The sequence below is a fragment of the Pelobates fuscus genome, chromosome 13, assembly GCF_036172605.1.
Source record: "Pelobates fuscus isolate aPelFus1 chromosome 13, aPelFus1.pri, whole genome shotgun sequence".
NCBI classification, from domain to species: domain Eukaryota; kingdom Metazoa; phylum Chordata; class Amphibia; order Anura; family Pelobatidae; genus Pelobates; species Pelobates fuscus.
In genome coordinates this window covers 70,060,775-70,070,207 of record NC_086329.1, presented here as the reverse complement: position 1 = coordinate 70,070,207, position 9,433 = coordinate 70,060,775, and positions in this window count along the sequence as shown.

Below are 9,433 nucleotides of genomic sequence, written 5' to 3'. Positions count from 1 at the left end.
GCTGCACGCCGGTAGCTCCCTCCTTGTAATAAACTGAACGAACAAACGAACACTGATACTCAGTGTTAGTTTGTTCATCTGATTTTTTTCTATTCATTCATTCGTCTGTCTGATGAATGAATGAATAGATGAAATTCCCGTTCGCATGTCCAGGTGTTTCACTGGGCATGTGCGGGAATCTCACAGTCTGTGTAGTGTGGGCAGATGACGTGTCCCACAGGGACTTCACCTACCCACACAAAGATGGCGGCGCCCTGAATATAGATCGGGGCAGAAAATAAAGAATAAAAAATAGGTAATGTGGGGGGCTTAGGGGCATTTGGGGGTAACTAGGGGGTCAATTGGATGTAGTGGAGGCGGGAGGGGGTTAAAAAAAAAAACGGAATTCGGCATGACAGTGCCGCTTTAAGTGATGTACATTTGCTTTTTCTGTCATCTAGTGAAAATAACTACTTTATATTGCTGCATTTTGGTATTTTTTTTTTTATTTTGTTTATATTTTGTAATTTGTTTATCTTTACGTTTTATATTCACACGATATGTTCTTTCTGCATCATCAGTTTGTTCTCAAAGCTTTCATTTTATTATTAGCCATTTTTAAAAGTATTTGCTGGATTGTTTTTCGAGGTTTAATTTTTTTTGTCTTAAAACATGTAACACCCTTCACAACTCTCTGCCATGTGCATTTTTGTGCCTGAATCCCAGATTCGCAGAGAGTTGAGTATTTTCTGTAATAAGAACCTGTCCCGTGTACACAGTGTTGTATTTTGTACAGAGGATTACCAGTGCATTGGCTTCCTGGAGCAAGATTTTACCGAGCGTTGTTATTGACTTGGATATATTGAAATTCCAATACTCCTTGCATACCCGTCACTGCCAGGATCTGAAAGACTGGTAAGCTGAAACACTGCTATATCATGGACCAAGTAGGGAAAAGTGTATATTGCTCTGCTTAGAACTGATCATATATTCATTAGTTTAGGGGCATCCAGGGGCCTTCTGCTGTTGTGGAGAACATTAAGTGTTTTTTAATTGTTGATCTCTGTGTCTAACAGATTATTATTATGTTATTATTTATATAGCGCCAACAAATTCTGCAGCGCTTTACAGTGGGTGGGTGAACAGACATGTACTTGTAACCATACAAGTTGGCCACATTCAGAATGCGTAGATGTCATCCAGGTCGGATCAGGTCAAGCATCTGATATGTTCTCTTACTTCAAACCCAAAGTACAGATAGTAATAGAAATCTCTTTAAAAAATGTTGGGTCTTAGTTTTCCATCAGAGGTATGTCTGTCCATCTGTCCTGTTTGTAGAAATGTATACACATCCTTCATTCTATGCAACCAACCAAATCTCTCCCTTTGGGTAACAAAAATCAGACCTCACCGTGTTTGTTTACAAAAATCAGACCTCACCGTGTTTGTTTATTCTTGTTAACACCCATCTATGGATAAGATTTAGCTCCATTCACATAACTGTGTAGATCAAGTTATAATACAAAATGGGCCAGGACCTGAATTAAGGTGGGTAGAGCTATATTTAAAGTTCCTTGCAGTGATATTTACTTTCAGGGGACACATGACGTTTGGCTGTGATATCCGGGGAATGCATGGCAAGGTTTACAACACCTGGTACGGTAAAGAGAAACTCATAAACTCTAACATTGTCAAACCTTATTTAACTTTTTTGTGTCACAGGGTGGAAGATTAAAAGTAAAAGGATTGGTGTTCTTGCTAAGTGTCTGCCTGCATTCACCAATCTGTAAGCTGTCACGTGAAGAATACCCCCAATCAGGGCCGGACTGGCCTACCGGGATACCGGGAAATTTCCCGGTGGGCCTCGGCACCTGGGGCTGGGCTGACAGCCCCATTCAAAACTGAACAGGCTCCTGTAATCCCGGCCGGCTATGTGTGAGCTGTGCGGACAGGACCCCATGAAAGCAGGGGGAGCCAGGCGGCCGGCACAGCTCACACATGGCCGGACGGAATAATAATAATAATTGGGGCGGGGCTTAGCGTGCGGCGGGGGGGGGGGGGGGGGGGCTGGTTAATGCAGCATGGGAAGCAGGAAGGAGTCCCTGCTTCTCCAACAACCAGTCTCCAGGAGCTCCAAGGGATGTGGAGGTAAGAAGCAGGTCAGTGTGTCTGTAAGTGACTGTCTGTGTGTGTATGTATGACTGTCTGCCTGTGTATGTGACTGTCTGCCTCTATGTGTATGTATGACTGTGTGTGACTGTCTGCCTCTGTGTGTATGTATGAATGTCTGCCTGTGTGTGTGAGGCTTTTGGGGTGTGTGTGGCTGTCTGATTGTCCCTGTGTGTGTGTGGGTGTCTTTGTGTCTGTGCGCATCTGCTAGTGAGTGAGTGAGCTTCTGTGTATGTGTGTGCGCATCTGCTAGTGAGTGAGTGAGCTTCTGTGTATGTGTGTGCGCATCTGCTAGGGAGTGAGCTTCTGTGTGTATGCACCTGCTAGTGAGTTTGTGTGTGTGCCGGCTAGTGAGTGAGCTTGTATGTGTGTCAGTGAGCTTGTCTGTTGGGATTGTGTGTGTGTTAGTGAGCTTGTCTGTAGGGAGCATGGGTATGTCTGCTCCTATCTGTGGTGAGCATGTGTATGCAGTGAGCTTGTCTGTAGTAAGCTTGTGTGTGTACCAGTAACCTTGTCTGTGTGTGTCATTTAGATTGTCTGTCAATGAGCTTATTTGTGTGCATCAGTAAGATTGGCTGTGTCTGCATGTGAGTATGCCTTACTGTATAATTTACAGTTGCAAGAAAAAGTATGTGAACCCTTTGGAATGATATGGATTTCTGCACAAATTGGTCATAAAATGTGATCTGATCATCATCTAAGTCACAACAAGAGACAATCACAGTCTGCTTAAACTAATAACACACAAGGAATGAAATGTTGCCATGTTTTTATTGAACACACCATGTAAACATTCACAGTGCAGGTGGAAAAAGTATGTGAACCCTTGGATTTTATAACTGGTTGAACCTCCTTTGGCAGCAATAACTTAAACCAAACGTTTTCTGTAGTTGCAGATCAGACGTGCACAACGGTCAGGAGTAATTCTTGACCATTCCTCTTTACAGAACTGTTTCAGTTCAGCAATACTCTTGGGATGTCTGGTGTGAATCGCTTTCTTGAGGTCATGCCACAGCATCACAATCGGGTTGAGGTCAGGACTCTGACTGGACCACTTCAGAAGGCGTATTTTCTTCTGTTTAAGCCATTCGGTTGTTGATTTACTTCTATGATTTGGGTCATTGTAGTGTTGCAACACCCATCTTCTGTTGAGCTTCAGCTGGTAGACAGATGGCCTTAAGTTCTCCTGCAAAATGTCTTGATAAACTTGGGAATTAAATTTTCCTTCGATGATAGCAATCCGTCCAGGCCCTGACGCAGCAAAGGAGCCCCAAACCATGATACCCCCACCACCATACTTCACAGTTGGGATGAGGTTTTGATGTTGGTGTCTTTTTCGCCACACATAGTGTTGTGTGTTTCTTCCAAACCACTCAATTTTGGTTTCACTGTCCACAGAATATTTTGCCAGTACTGCTGTGGAACATCCAGGTGCTCTTGTGCAAACTGTAAACGTGCAGCAATGTTTTGTTTGGACATCAGTGGCTTCCTCTGTGGTATCCTCCCATGAAATCCATTCTTGTTTAGTGTTTTACGTATTGTAGATTCGCTAACAGGGATGTTGGCATTTGCCAGTGACTTTTGTAAGTCTTTAGCTGACACTCTAGGATTCTACTTCACCTCATTGAGCAGTCTGCGCTGTGCTCTTGCAGTCATCTTTACAGGACGGCCACTCCTAGGGAGAGTAGCAGCAGTGCTGAACTTTCTCCATTTATAGACAATTTGTCTTACCGTGGACTGATGAACAGCAAGGCTTTTGGAGATACTTTTATAACCCTTTCCAGCTTTTTCAAGTCAACAGTTCTTAATCGTAGGTCTTCTGAGAGCTCTTTTGCGCAGGGCATCATTCACATCAGGCAATGCTTCTAGTGAAAAGCAAACACAGAACTGGTGTGTGTTTTTTATAGGGCAGGGCAGCTGTGACCAATCCCATCTCATTGATTGGACTCCAGTTGGCTGACATCTCACTCCAATTAGCTCTTGGAGATGTAATTTGTCTAGGGGATCACATACTTTTTCCACCTGCACTGTGAATGTTTACATGGTGTGTTCAATAAAAACATGGCAACATTTCATTCTTTGTGTGTTATTAGTTTAAGCAGACTGTGATTGTCTATTGTTGTGACTTAGATGATGATCAGATCACATTTTATGACCAATTTGTGCAGAAATCCACATCATTCCAAAGGGTTCACATACTTTTTCTTGCAACTGTAATTACCCTAAAAGGACTAATATTTTGAATTGAAAAATAAATATTCCAATAATATATATATATATACCGGTGTGTGTGTGTGTATATAGATATGTGTGTGCACAATGACTTATGGGGCTGCCATAGATTTTTTTTTTTTCCAGGGCTGCTTCGTGCCCCCAGTCCGGCCCTGCCCCCAATCCCTTCTTTCTCCAGTCACTTCTAAACAGCGAACGTAGGAAACGTATCCCCTGTGTGCAGATTACTTTATACTGTTATGTGTTGTCCTCCTTTTTTTTTTATTGAAATAGAGGTGAAGATGATATGGCTTGATATAATTTTCAATAATAAAACAATTCTCCTAGGTCTGTATTTCTCTTTGCTAGTTTTTGTTTTTGTTTTTTGTAATGTTTCTGATTTGCACACAGTTTGAAATATTCCACGTTAAAGGCATGGCTGAACGTGACTGATGGTTAAAATCAAGTTATGCAGGTATTGGTTATATTTAAAAAGGTTAATGGGAAATGGAAAATGAATTCATATCCTGTTTGTGTCTTTAGACAGATTTCAGGAAAGTAAGCACATTCATTTAACCCCTTAAGGACGGTGGGCGTACTATGCTGTCCTTGGGGACCCGGCTCTAATCGCCGACGGGCGGCGTAGTACGTCCCCACCATACAAGGGACTTGCCTGTTCGGTGGGTATCCCCCGCCGGCGATCCACTGATGACAAGCCCATGCTTTGAATATACTCTATTGACTACAACCCTCTGTTGCCTGTCACTCAGCCACTGCCTTACCCATTCAACAATATTGGAATCCAAAGATTCCAGTTTATTGATAAGCCTTCTATGTGCAAGTGTCAAAAGCCTTACTGAAATCTAGGTAAGCAATGTCTACTGCAAGACCCTGATCTATTATTTTAGTTTCCCAATCAAATAAATCAATAAGATTAGTTTGGCATGGTCTCCTTGAAGTAAACCCATGTTGTCTCTGATCTTGAAATCCATGTGTTTTTAGATGTTCAACAATCTGATCCTTTAACATGGTTTCCATAACTTTCCCCACTACTGAAGTAAGGCTTACTGGCCTATAGTTGCCCGACTCCTCCCTACTACCTTTCTTGTGAATGGGCACAACATTCGCAAACTTCCAATCTTCTAGGACTACTTCTGTTAACAATGATTGGTTAAATAAATCTGTTAATGGTTTTGCTAGTACACCACTAAGCTTTTTTAATAACTTTGGGTGTATTCCATCAGGTCCCATTGACTTATTTGTCTTTACTTTTGGCAGTTGAAATAGAACCTCTTCCTCTGTAAACTCACATGTAACATATGACTCATTTGTCCTTTCCCTAAATGAGGCCCATTTCCTTCATTTTCATCTGTAAATACTGAACAAAAATATTCATTGAGGCAGTCAGCTAGACCTTTATCCTCTTCTACATACCTTCCTTCTTTTGTTTTGAATCTAACTAAACATTGTTTTACTTTCCTTTTATCATGTATGTATCTAAAAAAAGTTTTGTCCCTTTTTTTTTTTAAATTACATTTTTTTACTGGCTCTGCTATTTTCTCTTCTGTGTGTGATTTGGAAGCTCTTATAACTATGTTTAATTATGTTTTAAAGGGACACTATAGTCACCTGAACAACTGTAGCTTAATGAAGCAGTTTTGGTGTATAGAACATGCCCCTGCAGCCTCACTGCTCAATCCTCTGCCATTTAGGAGTTAAATCCCTTTGTTTATGAACCCTAGTCACACCTCCCTGCATGTGACTTGCACAGCCTTCCATAAACACTTCCTGTAAAGAGAGCCCTATTTAGGCTTTCTTTATTGCAAGTTCTGTTTAATTAAGATTTTCTTATCCCCTGCTATGTTAATAGCTTGCTAGACCCTGCAAGATCCTCCTGTATGTGATTTAAAGTTCACTTTAGAGATTGAGATACAATTATTTAAGGTAAATTACATCTGTTTGAAAGTGAAACCAGTTTTCTTTTCATGCAGGCTCTGTCAATCATAGCCAGGGGAGGTGTGGCTAGGGCTGCATAAACAGAAACAAAGTGATTTAACTCCTAAATGACAGTGAATTGAGCAGTGAAATTGCAGGGGAATGATCTATACACTAAAACTGCTTTATTTAGCTAAAGTAATTTAGGTGACTATAGTGTTCCTTTAAAGAAAACTAGATCAGTTTGGGAAAAAAGAACAGATCCTGAGCGAGGAAGAGAAGATGAGCGATTGGGGAATGGCATGACAGTGCAGCTTTAAGAGTTATTATAGTCCCAACCAATGTGTTGTTACGTCTTGGTTGTTTTTATAATTCAGTATGGACTTGCAGACTCCAGCAGTGTAAATCCTTGTGCCAAGATTTCCTCCTTTGTGTGTAAGCTGCTGATTATAATAAATAGAATGTGAAGACTTCAGTATGAAAGTGATACACGGGTGCAACCGTTTTTGTGGTGATTAATGAAACTATTTATTTAGTAAAACCTTTTTAAATCATTAAAAACCTTCATTGACATGTCTTGCTCTTTACACTAGGAAAGTTATCTTGGAAGGAACTCCACTGCCTCAACAATCCTTTCATAAGCTGATCAAGGACGATTTGCCGTAAGTAACTCAGTAATCTGAACTCCCAGCGGAAATGGAAAGGACATTGTATTAGTAAGTTTGCCTTATATATTGTAAATATTCATGGGTTAATTCGCTATACAGGAATATTAGAGAAATGATAAGAACATTGCAAATGTTAACTAGAATATCAAAAAGAGCTGAATAGTTGGAGATTTTTTCCAGTTTTCCCTTGTGCCCCTCTCCCCACTACTCTTCTATGGGAACCACTGGATTGGACAACAGTCATCTTTTCTAGGGCGGAGTGTCTGGTCCCAAGAGACTGACCAGGCATTGGATTAAAGGTAAGTTTTAGAGCCTACATGCAGGGCCGGTGCAATGATTTCTGACATCCTAGACAAAGATCCATTTTGCCGCCCTCTCATGTCACTTACTCGTTGACACACACACACACTCGCTGGCTGACAGACACACACACACTCGCTGGCTGACAGACACACACACACTCGCTGGCTGACAGACACACACACACTCGCTGGCTGACAGACACACACACACTCGCTGGCTGACAGACACACACACACACACTCGCTGGCTGACAGACACACACACACACACTCGCTGGCTGACAGACACACACACACACTCGCTCACTGACTGACTGAGACACACACTCGCTCACTGACTGACTGAGACACACACTCGCTCACTGACTGACTGAGACACACACTCGCTCACTGACTGACTGAGACACACACTCTCTGACATACATACTCTCACTCACTGCCTCTCTGTGAGAGGCGGCCGGAGAGTCTGGTGAGTAACCGTCTGTTCCACCCTCTGCCAGCCCAGCCACCCCATCACCCTCTGCCAGTCCTATCACCCTCTGCCAGTCCTATCACCCTCTGCTATCCACCCTCTGCCACCCCATCACCCTCTGCCATCCACTTTCTGCCATCCCTATCACCATCTGTATTAACAAAAGAAAGATAGGCACACCCAATTAATAGCCATTAACGGTGGACTAAGAAAACGAATACACAAAAAGGGTGCTCACTCCAAAAGCTCCATTTCCAAAGAGCTACTAATATAATCATTTAATAATGAAAGGAGGAGCACAACCAATAAAAATTCAAAAAGCTTAATGAGAAGAGGGCGAAGCATGCTCCCTTGATAAAGGCTGATAGTGCCGAAACATTGCGGGCTATTTCACCCTCTTCTCATGTTCCTTGATAGGGTCTGTGTTTGTTATGTATTTTTTGGTTCACTATCTTATACAGGTATCATAACCTTGCTCTGTTGCATCAGTGGTTACACCACGTATTGTTGATTTATTTAGATCAGAATTTTCTTCTTTTTGATCTTTTTTTCTTTGGTCCTAGTCATTGCTTACATATTGGGTAGATATGTTTAAGTATATTGACACTCTATGATGTCCTTGTTGATACTTGTTAAATGTGTGCCTGTACAATAAAGTTTTTTGCATTTTTATTGGTTGTGCTCCTCTTTTCATTATTATATCCCTATCACCCTCTGCCAGTCCAGCCACCTCCATCACTCTCTGCCAGTCCAGCCACCTCCATCACTCTCTTCCAGTCCTATCACCCTCTGTCAGCCAAGCCAAGCAGCAATTGCCTAGAACACCTGCCTTGCAAAGACTTCTCATCGAGCTGCATTGGGAAGTCTGTGATTGGACAGACACAGAAAGTCTGGCGGGGTTAGAAGGGGGGGGGGGGGGGATGGAGCTTGCAAAGGATGCTGACAAGAGGTCTGCAGGTTTAGCAAACTGTTCTCATTTTTTTTTTCAACTTGTATTTTATTGATTTTTTTTGGCGTGAGAACAACATAGAGAACGACAAAGGATCTACAGCTGATTTTTTATATACCGCAAGCAAAAATGCTTAATTAAACATATGCATTTTTGCATATGGGCTATATCTACAAAACAGCGATTTTTATTTATTTTGTATTTGGGCAGGGGAGTGTCCCTTTAATTTATTTATATATCTTGTGAATCTGTTGTACAATGCAGCTGAAATTGTTGGCGCCTTTAAAATAATATTGTGGGGGGGCAAAAAGTAAATGTGATAAATGAATGTGGTTTTCATTTAACATTACATTTATTTCATTCTAATGCAGCGTTTTCCAATTGGTGTTCCGCGGAACCCTAGGGTTCTGCGAGAACAAAACTGGGGTACTGCCATGATTCGCCACATCAAAGATGGCCACCGCTCCCTGCTGTCCCAGGACAGTCAGAAACAATTTTTTATTGTTTTTTGTAAAAGTGTATGGGGTACAGAAAAGAAATGGGAAAATTGAATTTATAAAGCAGGTATTACTTTGTCGACATAATTGACCGGTTTTCGGTACATTCATAACATCGTCATTCGTTTTGTAGTATGTGAATGAGTTAAACACATAATATAGAGCGCAGTACAATAAACAAAATGGTAACCCATAGTATAATGTGCCTTTAGGGCAATATAAAATATGAAACAGGCTCTGGTACATATTAG